A 16,627-nucleotide genomic window follows, 5' to 3' on the forward strand; every position below is an offset into this window, starting at 1 on the left:
GGGGGGGCGGAGAAGAGAGTGTCGAAAAATGACGTCTTCCCAAAGCATCAGGGAAAAAAAAAAAAAAAGCTCCGGGATTCTAGGGTTGCAGAAATTCGCTTTCGGCAGAGTTGTTTACCTAAGTTTGTTTCAAAGTGACTTGCACCGTTGCTTTTGCAAATCACAGAATGCAAATGATGATAATTTGTTCTTAGTGGAACTTTCTCTTGAAATGATTAGCAAAGTCAGTCATTTGAAAATTAGAGCGAATGCACAGACGGTTCCCGAAGCCCCTCGCTAACCAATATCAGCTTCTAAAGTTTTCATTCATGTAAACCTCATTAATGAAGATCTTTTATTTAAACGTCAAGGGGATTTGAAATTTAGAGTAAATTATGAAGCTTGTATGTCTAGCCAAGTCATGGGTCAAATGCATTTGTGAAAAACTGCTAAAAGAGCATATGGTTTTGAATTTTTCTACAATGACTAGTGTTTAAATAAATTGCTTGTACTGCTTAACTTCATGTGTAATTTTGACAGAAATTGGCCTATAGCCTTTTGATATGTAAACATTTCAGCCTTTTATGCGGTATAAAAAAGACACTTGCTTTTTAGGATCAGCTCAGGCGGTCACCCTGTAATTCTGAAAGCTGGCACCTACCATTACATTCTTGCTAGATTTCAACTTTCCAGTGGCAGCCTCGGGGAGAAAAAAAAAGGAAAGAAAGAAAGAGAGAAAGAGGATATTTCAAAAGCAATGTCCATTTGGGATTAAAAGCTACAAATGAGGTGAGAACGTGCCACTTACCATCTGAAAGAAATGGATAAACCATAGTTATTAAAGAACATTTTCTGTCATTTTTCTTTAAGCCAGCCTGTCTGAGGGGACACTTAGGCAGGGCTGGAACTGTCTGCCGTGTCATTAAATGCTTATCGGAGGGCCGAGCCAATCCGTCCAACACACAAATAGGTGTTACAAATCTAGGTATCACTTCAGGACGTTGCCAGCGAAATGGCTTCGTGTCACAGAACCCATTAAGATGCAAAAATCACTCAGTCCCGGGAGGAGAATCACCCTGGGCTCCGAATCCCTGCACACAAATAGCAAGTCTGAGTCCCTGCAGCAAGGGGGGGGGGGGGTTCTCTCAGCAGGAGGCCGTTGCTGGGGGTGGCAGAGGCAGCCCAGGACACATAGTTCAGAGACCCCTCTGGGCTGCCCCCAGTTTCTGAAACACCGATCCATCTGCATAAACCCATTTGTTGCTAATATATCCGTCTCCCGTAAACAAGCTTGGGATGTGGATTGGAAGGCTGGTCACCCTGGAGGGAGACAGAGAGAGCTGCCTGGCCTATGAGGTGGCCCGGGGTGCTAGACGTGGGGGGCACGCATTGACTTGCTAGGCACCCTGGCCTGGCGGTCATCTCGCCCTCCCCTCTGTTCTCGGGGGTCCTACCCTATTTATCCTACATGTCAGCGTTGTCCTACACCGACTTTCCCAAGAGATATCTCCCCCTCTGAAGTTTTGGAGGAACTCGGGGGAGAGATAGGATGCAACGGAGCCCGGTTTCTTTGTATACAGTTGAGTCACGGGAGCAAGCAGAGATCTTCTTTAAAGACAAAACCCTGATGATGAAAAAAAAAAAAAAAAAGACTGGCCAAGAAAGACAGGAGGAGGTGTTTTATTTACATTTCTTACGCATTCCAACACATCATACTGTGGTCAGCAAACCGGAAAGGAAAGGACATATTTCAGAGCATAAAGAAGGCACCAGACTTTTTTTTGTTTTGTTTTGTTTTTCCTGAGCGTTCTACATTCCTGTCTAACCCTTCCGTCCATTTTGAAATGAATAAGGGTAATTTTTTCCCCCTGTTAGCTGTAGTTTTAAACTTCTTAGACAAACAATTGATTTGCTAATAAAATATTTCCGTAGCGTTCAGTTGCTGAACTTTTAGGAACTTACCACCCACCCCCCCCAAAAAAAATGTGTTTGTGATCAAAGTTAGCTAGGCAAGAGCTGTATTTTGGGTAAAAGAGGAACACGTAATACTTGAAAGATAATTTGAGAGGTTGAGGACTTCGGGGTGTTTGTGTTTTGTTCTGTTTTTTGAAGGGGAGGCTAGTATAAAATAAAACTGAAAATTATAGGAAAAGATAGCCGTGCCGGGATGGCCGTGTTGGTGTTACTGTCAGCGGACATATGTGTCATGTGAAACTCTGCTAGCATGTGTATCTTTTGAAAGAGGACTTGCTAAAATGGTCACTGGACAGTACGTCATCCTAAGATCTGAGTGTGATCAATGCAGGTAGCATTGTTGGCTCTTTTTAAAACATCGGAGTGAGGAACTAACACGCAGATTCCCAGATGTGCCTTGTCCTTCAAAGTGCTCACCCGCCAAGGGAGGCTCTAGCATCACCATCAGTAGTGGTTTGAATGGTTTTTTGAATTCCTAAAAGGGCACTTACTTGGGCCTATTGATTCCTGTCTGCTTTATAAAGAAGCAGCTAGAACTCCCTAGTCCATTGGTTACATGCAGAAATCCTTCGGCTTCTGAAGCCTAAGGAGTCAGGCAGAGTCATGGGAAGCTAGGGGGGGGGAAGCCACTTTCAGAGGTCACAGGTCATGTCACCTGCTCAGTCCCATCACCCAGAGGGTCTGATGCTGTCACTCATCCTAAACCTGGCTTTGCCACGGGGCAGAGGAGGCTGATAATTTAGATCACTTCTCTGTCCTGGAAAGGAAAAAAAGAGAATCCTCAGAAACAACCTCAACTTTCAATCTGTTTGATTTGTGTTGGGGCTTTTATTATCTTTTCATAGCCAGGAGATTGGGAGTTTGGGAATGCACTGCCCTACACACACACACACACACACACACACTCACACTCGCCGGGCCCCCTCCTCCTTCAGTTTGCACACTTGGTCATTTCTGGGCCAGCGAATGCCAGTACCAGCTCTTTGGTCACCTCCTTCCTGGAGTTTGTGTTTATTTTCTTATTTGGGGGCATCTGCCTGCAGCCAGGGACAAAACCTGAATGATGCTGGGGTCCAGAGGTAGATTTGGTTTCACTTAGCAGTAAAATTCTTTCTGCAGACCAGAAGGTTTTGGATTTAAAATCACAAGAGTCCATCTCCCCTGTCATTGGGTTGTTAGTAATTTATGCATAAGGGGGGAAAGTAGTCTGTTTGTAGTAATGATAGCTTGGGGAATTCAGTGTATGAGCCAAACATAGGACAGTTGAACTGAAAAGAACCCCTCTTGTCTACATGATACCTCGCAGGGTTTTGTTTTTTTTTTTTCTTAACAGGTCCCCAAAGAACATTTCATTCCCCTCTTATAAGGTTTGTAGATAGGGTCATTTTCTTCTCTGCCTGGTAGGTCAGAACAGTATTTACAAGTGAAATGCTGACATCAACAAACACGGTTCCTGCCCAGCTAATGACAATGCTTTCCTCTGAAAGCCTAGGATTCTGGAATTATTTGGATCTTAAAGTATCCTGAAGTTGACTTTAAGATGGGAACAGGAGTTTTCGATAATGCTATCCACATTCTGATTTAAGCTCTGGCCATTCAACCCCCACCACTGCCGCCCCCACCCGCCACCCCCAACCCTCAGAAAGTGGCTTTCCAAGTAAAACTAGATAATCAACTGAAAGTTTCACTTGAAATAATTTTTGAAATAACTTGTTCACCATTCAGGTCCTTCGGTAAAAGAGCAGCAGTGGAGTGCGTTGCTTTCAGAGCTCCCTGCGTGGCAGGGGCCTTGTGGTGCTTCTGAGGGTTGGTGGATATTGAATATGTGTGACGAATGCGTACCACTCCATATTTCAGGGAAATTCTTTATTGAATATTTCTCGCTCGGAAAGCTGGAGTCGCTGTGAAATCTCGCTCCTTGGATCTCTGTCGGGGCTGACCTGGTCTCCCAGCCTAGTAACAAATTGCCTTTTTATGGGTTCATGTTCTAAATGGGAGCAAACATCTGCATCCTGGGGCGGAAGGCAGTGGAAACTGGTATTGAGGACCAGCCATGACTATGTCTAATTAGGACAAACCACCCGTTCGGTTGTTCTAGAAAACGCAGCAAATGGACCTGGCATGCAATCCTCACTTTGAGGCCAGAGGGAGACAGAGAGGACCATCTCCGTGTGCCCGGTGGATGGTCACTGCCTTCCTGGGAGGTGGGCCCTGTCACTGTCTCCTGTTGCAGGTAGGAATCATTCCCTCTGCCCCGCCTCTTCCAGCTGAGGCCTGGATGGGAGCTCTGAGTCGCTCCCTGTCGCTCTTTGACTTTGCCAGCTCTTGCAGAACAAGTGAATGCCCAGCTCGTTGGCCTGGCGAGCCATACCTTTTGTTCGCTGATGCCAAGTTACTTTTCCTCCCTTCTGTCCCACTTTGTCCGGACTCTGGCCACGTCGGGGGCTCCTGCTCTGGGCTGCTCAGTCTCTGCGCCTTCCCTGGCTGCCTTCTCCCATCATCCCAGTTGGCCTTTCCCTGTTGGTCTGCGTCACCACACTGGCTTCCCTGTCCAGGGCACTGTGTGGACATGGCCTCTGCTACTCTGAAGACCTGGAGGGAATCCTTGGGGCCTTCCTGGGCTCCAGAACGAGGCCCCCTAGAGTTGGAGGTGTAGGAGCTGAGACCCCATGGGCAGAACCAGCCTTGATTCTGCTCCATGGGTCCCACCAGCTGGCCACAGGCCTTGGCCCAGGAAGTGTGCTAAAACACTTGTTTAAGGAGGAGAGAATGCATTTGCACCCCTTCTCCTGCGCTCCACCCTCCCCACCCCAATTCCAGGCTAAACACCATTAGCAGGAGAGTGTTAATTAACCACAGTGGGTGCTCTTCTGAAACAGATAAAAGAGCAGGCAAGGGAGAAGGTCTGTCCATCTGTAAGCCCAGGCAGTTCCCCCAGATGCTGGCTGGGGTCACTATGTGGCTAGGGTGTGCACAGGCGTACACTGGCATGCAGGCATCCCTGTGTCTCTCCAGCCACAGCTGTGTACACAGGGAGGCCGGCTATCATCATTTCCCCTGAGGACTGATACACCTGGGTGGAATGTCCACTGTCCTCTGGGTGGGTCCTGTGCGAAGAAAGCGTGAAGACTCCCCAGAGTGCCCTGGGTTGTGTTTCCACTGGAGCCTTCCTTTTCCCATGTCTGAAATGGGGGAATAATCAAGAAACAAGCTGTGCATCCCCTCTCAGCTCAGACATCTGCCACTATTCAACATTAATGTAAGTGCTGCCTGGGGTCAGGAGAGACACATCCTTGTTTTCCAGTGATACAGCCTGAGAGGTAGAAGGAGTCAGAATCCAGTTAAAGGCCGCAGGGAGATGTGAGGGCAGAGCTGCATGGACAAAGTTGGCCCTCCGTGATGCTCCCCTCCTGGTCTTGGGTTGTTGAAAACACTGCCTCGGGGATCCCTGGGTGGCTCAGCGGTTCAGCCCCTGCTTTTGGCCCAGGGCGTGATCCTGGAGTCCCGGGATCAAGTCCTGTGTCAGGCTCCCTGCATGGAGCCTGCTTCTCCCTCTGCCTGTGTCTCTGCCTCCCTCTGTCTCTCTCTCTGTCTATCATGAATTTAAAAAAAAAAACAAAAAACAAAAAAAAAAAACCCTGCCTCTTAAGAGGCCTAGGAGGTGACAGGCACTGTTGGCAGGCCTCCACCACCTTTGGGAGGCCTCTTTGAAATCCTGGCTTACCACTCCCTGCTCACCACACTGACAAAGCAAGTCTAGAGACTCCAAGGTGAAATTCTAGGCACTTGCAGTGCATCTAGCAAAAGAGTCATGTCAAAGGCTGGCAAAGTTCAACTCTCTCAGGCTGGTTCCAGAGCTCCTAATTCCAGAGCGGCTTACCCCCCTGTGGGTGGTGTGGTGGCTAAAAATCCAGGCTTTTCGTTGTTAGACTGACTTCCAGCTCTGACTCTTGCAAGCTGTGTGAGCTGGAGCGAGCCCTGTCCCTTCTCTGAGTCTCGGTCTTTGACTCTCTAAAATGGAGATGGTAGGGTCCCATCCTCAGGACAAGTGAGCAGTGTGCACCCACCAAACAGCTGTAGTCATTGTTGCAGTGCAAAGTCTTTACCACATTAAGGGATATTTACCATTAGGGCCCCAGGTCTTGCACACAGTTTAAGAAGTTAGTTCTTCGTCAAGGGAGAGAGAAGCCTAACTACAGGTAGATAGAGGCCTGGGATTTTGCTCGCTGCAAAAGGAAAGCCTCAAATCCTATCCTGGGGGAGTTCCCAAGGGAAATGCATCACTTAGGATGCATCACTTAGGAATCGCGATTCTCCACTACTTCATTGGATTCTCAGATTAAAGCAACTGGGAGCCACGGAACAGGGATCTGGCTTGCCTGATGAAGAGACTCAGGGCCAGAGAAGTCTAATGCCTTTGCTCCTGGTGACTGAAGGAGGTCTTGGCACCTTTATTCATGGCCAGGCCTGATAGCCTGGGGCTCCTTGCACCAGACCCTTCCTTATGCAGCCTAGCTTTTTTGCTTCTTCAAACAACCAGCTGCTCCAGCTCTGCTATGGGAAAAATCAGGGTGGCTTCCAAGTGTGGGGAGTCTGAGAAGCTAAAGGACCACTCGCTGAAAGGGTGGGATCCTCCGGAAAAGCTGTGCACACACCTTGGAAGGAGGTATCTCTATCTCCCAAGGAATTCAGGGCGGAAGGGGCAGTATTTAGGTCAGAGTTCACACGTAACCCCAAGCCCTATCCCTCCTCCTCCTCCCCTCCTCCCCACCAAGCTGCCCCAAACCTGTTTGGGTGTGACATGTATCATTCATACACTAACCTATTGAAGATTAAGATTTAAAACCCTTGAGTAAATCCACCCAGCAATCCCCTTCACAGGGTCTGCTGAAGGATATTCATGAAGATGATGAAATTCATTAGGGACAACCTAAATGTTTACGGGCAGGGTACTGGTTAAATAAACCAGCGTGCACACATAATAAATAATCACACAGCCATTGAGCAGAATAAGGCCATTTTATATGCACTAATATGGAAAGATCTCCTAGATATCTTGTGGAATAATAAAGACAAATTATAGAACTCTAAGAGTATAACTGTGTGAGTGAGTCACATACACACGACCTAGCAACTTGACTATGGGCTCATATGAGTTAATATTTGGAAAGCAGGGGCACCTGGGTGGCTCAGTGGTTGAGCCTTTGGGTCCAATCATGATCCCCGGAGTCCTGGGATCGAGTCCTGCATCGAGCTCCCTGCAGGGAACCTGCTTCTCCCTCTGCCTGTGTCTCTGCCTCTCTCTCTGTGTCTCTCATGAAAAAATAAATAAAATCTTTAAAAATACATATTTGGAAAGCAGAACAATGGTATGGAACATAGTAAGTGCTGTATGGTGTTTGAGAAAGAAATATAAATGCAAAAGAGAAAGATCTGGAAGGTCCACCACTGAATTAACAGGGACCGGTCACCTCTTTGGAGGAAGGCCTGGGATTAGAGAAGCTACTTAAGGAGGAGTGGAGCCTTATTGCTAATGTTTTGCTTTTGTACACAGGCACAGCATCCATGTTTTACTTGTGAAATTAAAATTAAACATGCATCCAAAACCGCTATCTCCAAAATCTGAAAGTCCTTTTCTCTTCTGTATGGCAGTGTTCCAAGGAAACAGCACCAAGGTCAAACAAATAATGGGATAAACGACCCCACCACCCCCATCCTCATTTCCTCAACTAACACCTCATCACAGGCAAACAGCATCCTTGGAAATGAGTCCCCCTCGCTAATGACTTGCTCCTCTGGGTTCCTGGACCGTGGCTGGGGGCGTGAACAAGAGGGGAGTCCTAAATGGACACATTATAGTTTTAAAGTCTTAAGACTGGATTCTACCCCCTAAACTCGTCCCTTTTGTGTGTAAGTCACTTCTTGTCACCCTGCAATGGGGATCCCAATCCTTGCCTTACATACCCTTTAACTCTTAAGAAACAAGGGGAGGCCGGCAAGTGAGCCTCATTAAAACACTAATCATCTTTGTCCCTCAGCACCTAACAGTGCCTGGCATTGTTTGCGCTCAGTGGCAGTTTGCGATACTGAGCTGAAAATAGTTTATAAGGAATTAAGATAATCACAAAGGAATTGCTATGTTAGAGCATGAAACTAATATTTGATCTTTCAAGTTCATATTCGCAGCACACTCATTCATTCACTCAATAGATCTTTACTGATTGCTTTCTGTGTGCCGGGCACTGGTCTCCGTGCCGGGGAAGAAAGATGAACATGAAAAAGTCCTTGACCCCTCAGTGAGTCCCTTACATGCAAAGAAATTTCCAGCAATAAAAAGCCATGGCTAAGGAGAAATAAAGCAGGTGATTCTAGCTATGGGTGAGGTGAACAGGACAGGAAATTATCGTCCCAGCTTGATGTGTTACAACAGACAGAGCACAAATGTCTGAGTTCTGTGGAGTCGCAGAGACTCGTAATTCAGATGTTGATGCCAAGTTTGATTTTGATGTGAATATATCCAAAGTTCCTGCTCAGGCTTTTTTTGTAATGAGCCTGCTTGATCTTCATCTAACAATCGGGAAATGTGACTTTGATGTCATGAAGCTTTGGGCCAACCACCATACTAAGACCGGAGCTCTAATCCCGATTTCGCCAGCTCATAGCCAGGTCACTAGGGTGCCAGGTAAGTTGTCGGGGTTTCAGAGCCTCAGGATTCATCCGTGTAAGATTACTTGTGAGGACTTCTCTGGGGGGATTGTTGCATGGATTAGTACTTGGTGCACAGAAGGGGTTCAGCCTTGGCCCTTACCGGAGGAGCACCAAGACACCTGTACCCCCACTGAAGCTGATCCCTTAGTGTATCCAGGGGAGGCATTCTGGGTGTTCAGATTTAGCATTTTCCAAGACCCTAAACACCTTTCAGACTCAAGGCAGTGTGTGGATCCTCCATGTGGCTCAGAAAATTAACCCTCCATCCTCTTCAAGGGGAAAGATAAAGACTATCTTGATAGTACTCCCTTATCTCTATATACTTTAAAGGCCCTTTTAAGTTGCATTAGTGTCCTCATTTGCACAATGAGAAAATTGGATCCTGGAAGATTAAGTGATCATTTAGATTGTAAGAAAGTAGAAGTATTAGACAAACCCAAATCTCCCTGAAGGCTGTACTCCTTGCACCCAGCCCTTGGCGAGACAGAGAACGGATGCTGAGAATGGAAACTTTCAGCAGGGGCTTTCTGTGTTAACTTGCTTGAACCTCCCTGATCCTCGGTTTTTATTTTGCACCCATAAAATGGGGCTGACAGTCATCCTGTCCACATAGGTTGCCGTGAAGAATAAGGGAGCCACTTAGGAAGAGCTTTCAACAGGCGTAAAGGCCCAGCAGGGGATGCTATGTGGGAACATGGGGATCTAGTTCATAGAAGTTGGACTCTCGTCAGGGGAAAACAACTTACCTGGCTCTCACTTTCCTTCACGTGCACAGGACACAGTGATATATATACTAGAAATTTCTTTATGGTAACATTAGGCTGAAGCCCTCATCACATCAGAATGAAGGGGGGGGGTTCTGCACAGATGCTCACATGACATTGGCATGGTGCTTAACAGGTAGGGGTGCTTAAGGGTGGGGGTGATTAAGAGGTAGGGTGGGCAGGTGAAACCAGGGTTTGAACCAGGCACCTGCTGGAGAGCTGCGTGGCCCTTCTCCGCCGTTCTGCTTGCCATTCCGCTGAGACCAGTTGAGACTGGGGTGTAGTAGCACTTTGCCGCCTGCCCTGGGGGACTCCAGGGCTGAGAAGCACTGCCCTGCCCTTCCGCCTTGCAGCACAGGAGACAACGTGGAGGAGGGCTGACTGCAGGTGTGGGATGTGGCCAGGTCCCTTCAGCTCTCCTCCTCTCCATAAGTGGTCTGTGACGCCGCCAGGGTGCCCACCTGCACCTGGAGGACAGATAACACAGTCAGACAGGCGGTAGGGCCAGCCGCACAGAGCTCGCGCTGCTTCCAGCAATGGAAGAATGTGCTGGAAACCAGGGCAAGGCTGCTCATGCCTTGGTACATAGGCAGCCCTCTGCCAAGGAGCAGGTCCCATTGCCTGTGAGGTTGCTGACTGCTGGCCTCTGGGGTTGGGGTCAGGATGGGGCCGATGGGTGCCGGGGTGCTGGGTGTGCTACAGAGCTCCTTTCTGAGACTGCTGTCTCATGTGCCCCCTGCCATACCCACTGGGTGGGTTTCTCTTGGCCTTCCCTGCACCTCCCTAATGGGGTTCCTACTGGGGGTGCCCCACCCCCTGTTGAGTAACTTGGCTCTCTGGTCACACTTTACATGATTAACAAGCACCCGGGCTTCAACACCCTTTGCGTGATTAACAAGCACCCTGGAACACCCTGCCCGGGTAGGCTGCTGCTCTGTTGGCCGAAGGAAGCATCCTCTCCGCCCCACCCCCTCCCCCCTGCCGGGAAGCAGTTGTTTCCTCCCTCGCCCGCCCTGGGGTCTGAGCAGGGTCTGACTTCATCTGGAGCTGCCCCATAAGCCGGGGTGCACTTTGAATTTCTGTCTCAGAGCCTCAGGCTCCCAGGAGTGCGGGAAAACTGCACAGACTCCGAAGTTGAACCGCTCTGGGCTCCGATCACCTCTGCGCTGGAAACCATAGGGTCCTGGGTAAATCCTCGACGGTCCAATCCAGACTCACTGTGTCCATCTTTAAAATGGGAAGAAAATCATGCCTGCTAGAGCTGACCCAGAGTTACGACTGGGAATGGTGCTGGCGTTAGAGTTAAGGCCAGGGCCACATTTAGGGTTAGGGCTATAGGTTCGACTCCAGGATCTGGTGTGGGTCTAGAATGAAATTGGAGTTAGAGGCCGCCACCAGGAGCTGTATGAACCTTAGGATTAGTTTGAATAGACCTTCTGGACTGTGCCTCTCCCAGGATTGCTGCAGAGTTAACTCAGATACAGTGCTTGGCCCTTACCGTATTTTGCCAATTCTGAGATACACGTGTTTTGTTATCCACACTTAGACGCATCTGATGTTACGGTTTACGCCTGATGTCTTTTTGTGTATACATAAAATAGTGACACATCTTATGTTGGATGACACCTTTGGGTTAGAAGCAGTACCCCGTGCGATTGCTATTCTTGAGCTGCTGTGCTTGGCTTGCACCCCTCGCCTTGGAGGAGTTGCCGTGTCTGCTTCCCCTGGGCCCTGGGCTCCCATCGTGACAACAGCATGTGTCGCATGGTACCTGCTGCTCACTAACTTGGTTTTCTTCTATCCTGCTCCTGTGAGATCCTCCAGGGGAGGAACTGGTTTTCCCCACACCCCCATCCCTATGCGACCCTGTTCCCCAGCACAGTGCCTGGGGATCTGATAGGAACCATGAGGTCAGTAAAAGCTGCCATTTGTTGAGCAGTTACAACGAGTGAGGCACTAGCCAGAGGCTGTGCACTTATATTCTCATTTATCCTCATAATAGCCCTTGGAGGTGGGTGATAGTATTGCCCTGATGTATACGCCAAACTGAGGCACCCCGAGTTTAAGGAGTTTATTCAAGGTCAATTTTTAATAATACCCATGGGCATCTCTAAAGACAATTTTCTGGACAGATTTATTTATTTACTTGAGAGAGAGAGAGAGAGAGAGCACATGAGCAGGGAGAGGGAGAGAGAATCTCAAGCAGGCTCTGCACTGAGTTCAGAGCCTGACGTGGGGCTCCAACTCACGACCCTGAGATCATGACCTGAGCTAAAATTAAGAGTTGGATGCTTTACCGACTGAGCCACCGAGACACCCCTCTTTAACAACTTTTATTATTTTATTATTTTTTAATAAATTTATTTTTTATTGGTGTTCAATTTGTCAACATACAGAATAACACCCAGTGCTCATCCCATCAAGTGACCCCCTCAGTGCCCGCCACCCAGTCACCCCCACCCCCCACCCACCTCCCCTTCCACCACCCCTAGTTTGTTTCCCAGAGTTAAGAGTCTTTCATAACAACAACTTTTAAAAATAGCCTTATTAAGATATAATTCACATCCCATAAAGTTTAGTGCGGACGTATGTTTTCACTTCTCTTGGGTGTGTATGTAAGGAGTAGGCTTGCTGGGTCTACAGTTCGCTGTTTATGGAAGTGCCGGACCGTTTCCAATGTGACTGCACCATTTTTACATTCTCACCACAATGCATGGAGGGTTCCAATCTCTCCACATCCTTGTCAGCACTTGTTACTGTCTTTTTCATTTATAGCTGTCCTAGTAGTGTGAAGTGCTATCCTACTGTAGTTTTGATTTGTATATTCCTCATGACTAAATAAGCATCTCTTTATGTGCTTATGGGCCATTTGTCTATCTTCTATGGAGAGACATCTATTCAAATCTTTAGCCCAGTTTTCATTGGAGTGTTTGTATTTTTTATCGTCAGGTTGTAAGAATTATTATTATTATTATTATTATTATTATTCATGAGAGACACACAGAGAGAGGCAGAGACACAGGCAGAGGGAGAAGCAGGCTCCCTGCGGGGAACCCAATGTGGGACTTGATCTCAGGACCTCGGGATCACGACCTGAGCCAAAGGCAGATGCTCAATCACTGTGCCACCAAGGCATCTCGAGTTGTAAGAATTCTATATTTATTCTGGATGCAGGTCCTTTATCCTGTATATGATTTGCAGACATTCTTTCTCATTCTGTGGGTTCTTTTCCAAAGTGGCTGTACCATTTCGCATTCCCCTCAGCGATGTATATGTATGTATTTTTTCTTTACCTTTATTTGTCACTTTCAAATTAATAAGGTGATTCCCTCGTATACTCCGAGAGTGACCCAGTGAGTTTTTTCTCCTTCCTTTGCATGTCGCAAATTCATGAATTTAATTTTATTTGATGGGTTTCAGTATAGTGAAATTGATTTTCCTATTGATGCTCACAGTTTCCCATCTCTGGTGAATGGGAACCTTTCCAAATTTGCTTCCGAGTTCTAAGCTGACATGCCTCAGTAGTCTTCATGGTTGCCCAGCTTTCCTGTATGATGGGATGTCCCAGAATTATCTCATTCATTTCCTGCCCAAGACCTGGAATCAACCATGCCTGGTTTCTTTACCTGAGAAATAGTATTTAGAGACCATAATCTGGATACTGGGAATGCTCACTGACACTGTTTCAGCATTGTTTCTGGGCCCTTTCCAATTCTGAGATATACTTGTTTTGTTATTCACACTTTGACACGTCTGATGTTAGGGTTTGACAGAATGGGTCTAGAGTTAACAGAATTAAAAAACAAACAAACAAAAAAACACCAAATAACTGCGGATGCCTGGGTGGCTCTGCGGTTGAGCATCTGCCTTCGGCTCAGGTCGTGATTCTGGGGTCCCTGTGGGGAGCCTGCTTCTCTCTATGCCTATATCTCTTCCTCTCTCTCTGTATCTCTCATGAATAAGTAAGTAAAGTCTTTAAAAAAATACAGATAATGTTTTAAAGGGTAAAATATATCATGAGTTTGTACTGATGCTTCTGATCCTAACTCAGGCTATATTTCAACCTCTTTAAACTCAGATCTCTATCTTTTTTTTCTTACGCCCCAATCTTGGCTCCCATTGACAAGTGGAAGAGAGAAAACCAGCTGAGAAATGCAGTGCTAACAAAAACAGCTGACATTTATTGAATGATTCTTATATGCCAGGCCCTAGCTGTCCTCACAACCAGCCTCTCTGTGTCTCTCATGGGCCTGTCAGGCCTTGTACACAGTGGATTATGTTAAATAGCAGATGGAGAAACAAACTCCATCCTTTCACTGAGGCAGCATGGGGACACTCTGGGCAACTGGCTTGTGTTGTCTAGTTCTGCCCTATACGAGCTGACCTTGAGTGTGAAAGGGAGTCCAGATGTGGCCACATCTGCAGAGCAGAACTCGGGTGAGGGGATTCCCGTGAAGGAGCCCTGCAGCCAGCGATAGCTGGATTGGTCATCAGCCAGCCACGATGCCCACAGCGGAATGCAAGGTCCCCCCCGTAGGTGATTTGTATTGTTCCAATGTCACTCCCCTCTATGGAAAAATGAAGAAGTAAGACTGGAGAGAAACAAATCATCCTGAGCTTAGGTAGCTGTGAAGTAGTAGAACCTGGCCATGACCCCAAGGCTCTGCCTCCCAGCCTGGGCTCTTTTCCTGTACATTTTGCAGCCCCTGAACATGGGGTCATGACACCAGTGGTGGGTGTATTAGCTTCTTAGTGGTGCTGTGACAACTCCACACCCTGGTTGACTTAACCAGCAGAAATGGGTTGTCACAGAGTCTGGAGACTGGAAATCCAAGGTCAAAGTGTTGGCAGGGTTGGCACCTTCTGAGAGATGTTGGGGAGAACCTGTTCCAGGCCTCCCTCCAGGCTTCTGGAAACCTCGGTGTTCCTTGGATTATTGATGATGTTCTCCCTACGTCTTCACATCTTCTTCCTTCTGTGTGTGCAGTCTAGGTCCAAATTTCTTTCTTTTATAAGGTCAAAATTCATATTGGATTAAGGCTTATCCTAATGACCTCATTTTAACTTGATTTTTTCTTCTTTCAAGACCTTATCTCAAAATAGGTCACATTCTGAGCTACTGAAGGTTAGGATCTCACCAGGTGAATTTGGCTGGGACCCATCAACCCGTGACACTGGAGATGGGGGACTCTTCCCCTACATGGAGCCTGTGAGCTGGGCAACCTCAGACTGCAGCGGGCTGCAGGCCCTCCAGGCGGCTGGCTTCCCTCTGAACCTCTCACTTGGCATTTTCCTGCCTCTCCTTTCGTGTGTGTGTGTGTGTGTGTGTGTGTGTCCTCTCTGCTCTGTCTGCACTGTCTCCCCAATGTGATCACACGCTGTTCTAATGGCAGGGACCACTTGTCCCTTCCTCCCAAACCAAATTTGCAGATTAAAAATTTTGCATAAAATGGAGTAACATCTTCCAGATCTTCCAGGCCTTTATCTTAAACAAGCTCAACCCTTCTGCAGTATTCCTGCCACATGCACCCCACTCCCTCTTTTTTTTACATCTTCAAAGATAATTTGCAGATATCCTAATAAAAATTGGTTCAGGGCAAAAATCAGTGACAGATGCTAAACAACTCTGGGTGAAATTATTCGGAAACGGGATACTTACACTCAGAGCCTCATGCTACGGATTACTTATCGATTAAAAAAGGAGACCAGAGATTTCTTAATGATTAAAAGGGAGAAGACCTAGGAGATCCCACTTCAATCAGCGATCACAGTTATACGCTCAGCAGGATGGGAACAATGGTGGGATGGGATGCAGTGGGCAGGACACAGTATCATTTATGCTGCATGCTTGTAAAACATTTTAAAACTTAGATCTAATATGAGAAATCAGTCAGGCATACCCAGATAGGGGAGGACTCTAGAAAACAGCTATCCCATAATCTTCAAAAATGCCAATATCATGAGAGATGAAGGAAGGTTGAGGATTTGTTCCAGACTGAGGAAACCTGGGACACATGACAAGTAAATGCAGTATGAAATGCCATTTTGCATCCTGGATCAGGGGAAAGTTGCTCTGAAGGACATTACTGGGGAGATTTGAATATGGAATACATATTAGATATTTGTATTGTCAAAATGTTAACTTTCCCGAATTTCATGAACTATTACATAAGAGAATGGACTTGTTCTTAAGAAATGTATCCTGAGTGCTTGCTTCGGCAGCATATATATCAAAATTAGAACGATGTAGAGAAGATGAGCATGGGCCCTGCATGGGGATGATACGCAGATTCATGAAGCTTTCCATATTTTTAGGATTTCTTTACAACCATGCCTCAGAGATACTGGAGGTTTGGTTCCAGACTATCACAATAAAGTGAATATTGCAGTAAAATGAGTCAAATGAAAGAAATATATATATACTGAGGGGTGCCTGGGTGGCTCAGTCAGCTAAGCATCCAACTCTTGATTTCAGCTCAGGGTCATGGGATCAAGTCCCTTGTTGGGCTCAGTGCTGGGCATGGAGCCTATTTAAGATTTTCTCTCTTGGGACACCTGAGTGGCTCAGTGGTTGAGTATCTGCCTTCGGCTCAGGGAATGATTCCAGGGTCCTGGGATCGAGTCCCACATTGGGCTCCCTGCATGGAGCCTGCTTCTCCCTCTGCCTGTCTCTGCTTCTCTCTCTCTATCTGTCTTTCATGAGTAAATAAATAAAATCTAAAAAAAAAAAATTTGCTCTCTCCTCCCTCTGCCCCTCTGCCCTGTCCACTCTGTCTCTCTCCCTCTCTCAAAAATAACTAACTAAATAAATATAATAAGTCTTTTAAAAAAGAGAGAGAGAGAGAACTATATCCTGAAAGAGTCAAAAGTAAAAGGTCACAATATCTGCAACTTACAAATGCTTCATCAAAATAATGACAGTAGGTGAGAAAATGCTATAAACTCAGGTTTTGCTATGTACTGTTCTCCACCGTGTATTACTGAGTCTGTCATCCACATGTGGGTACATATCCCTGTGAACAAAACTAGGGACAAGCTACGGCATGCCCGCTTTGAAGGCTTTCTATGGATAATTTTGCCTAGAACAATTTTTGCCCCGTGTTCTGACTTTAGAACCCATTCACCATGGAGGAGGCATCTCCAGGGAAAAAATTGTTCACAGCAGTCAGCTAAAAAGCAAGGCAATGGCCCTGAGGTTGACT

The 16,627-nt window shown here is 46.8% G+C and overlaps 1 non-coding gene across 1 annotated transcript; it reads left to right on the forward strand.

Moving 5' to 3' along the window:
- The first annotated feature begins 15,631 nt into the window (after positions 1 to 15,631).
- Positions 15,632 to 15,738, forward strand: LOC119873043. The gene has a single exon (XR_005363848.1). It is a non-coding gene; the product is annotated as a U6 spliceosomal RNA (small nuclear RNA).
- Positions 15,739 to 16,627: the final 889 nt, after the last annotated feature.

Source organism: Canis lupus, chromosome 8 (assembly GCF_011100685.1).
Source record: "Canis lupus familiaris isolate Mischka breed German Shepherd chromosome 8, alternate assembly UU_Cfam_GSD_1.0, whole genome shotgun sequence".
Lineage (NCBI taxonomy): Eukaryota > Metazoa > Chordata > Mammalia > Carnivora > Canidae > Canis > Canis lupus.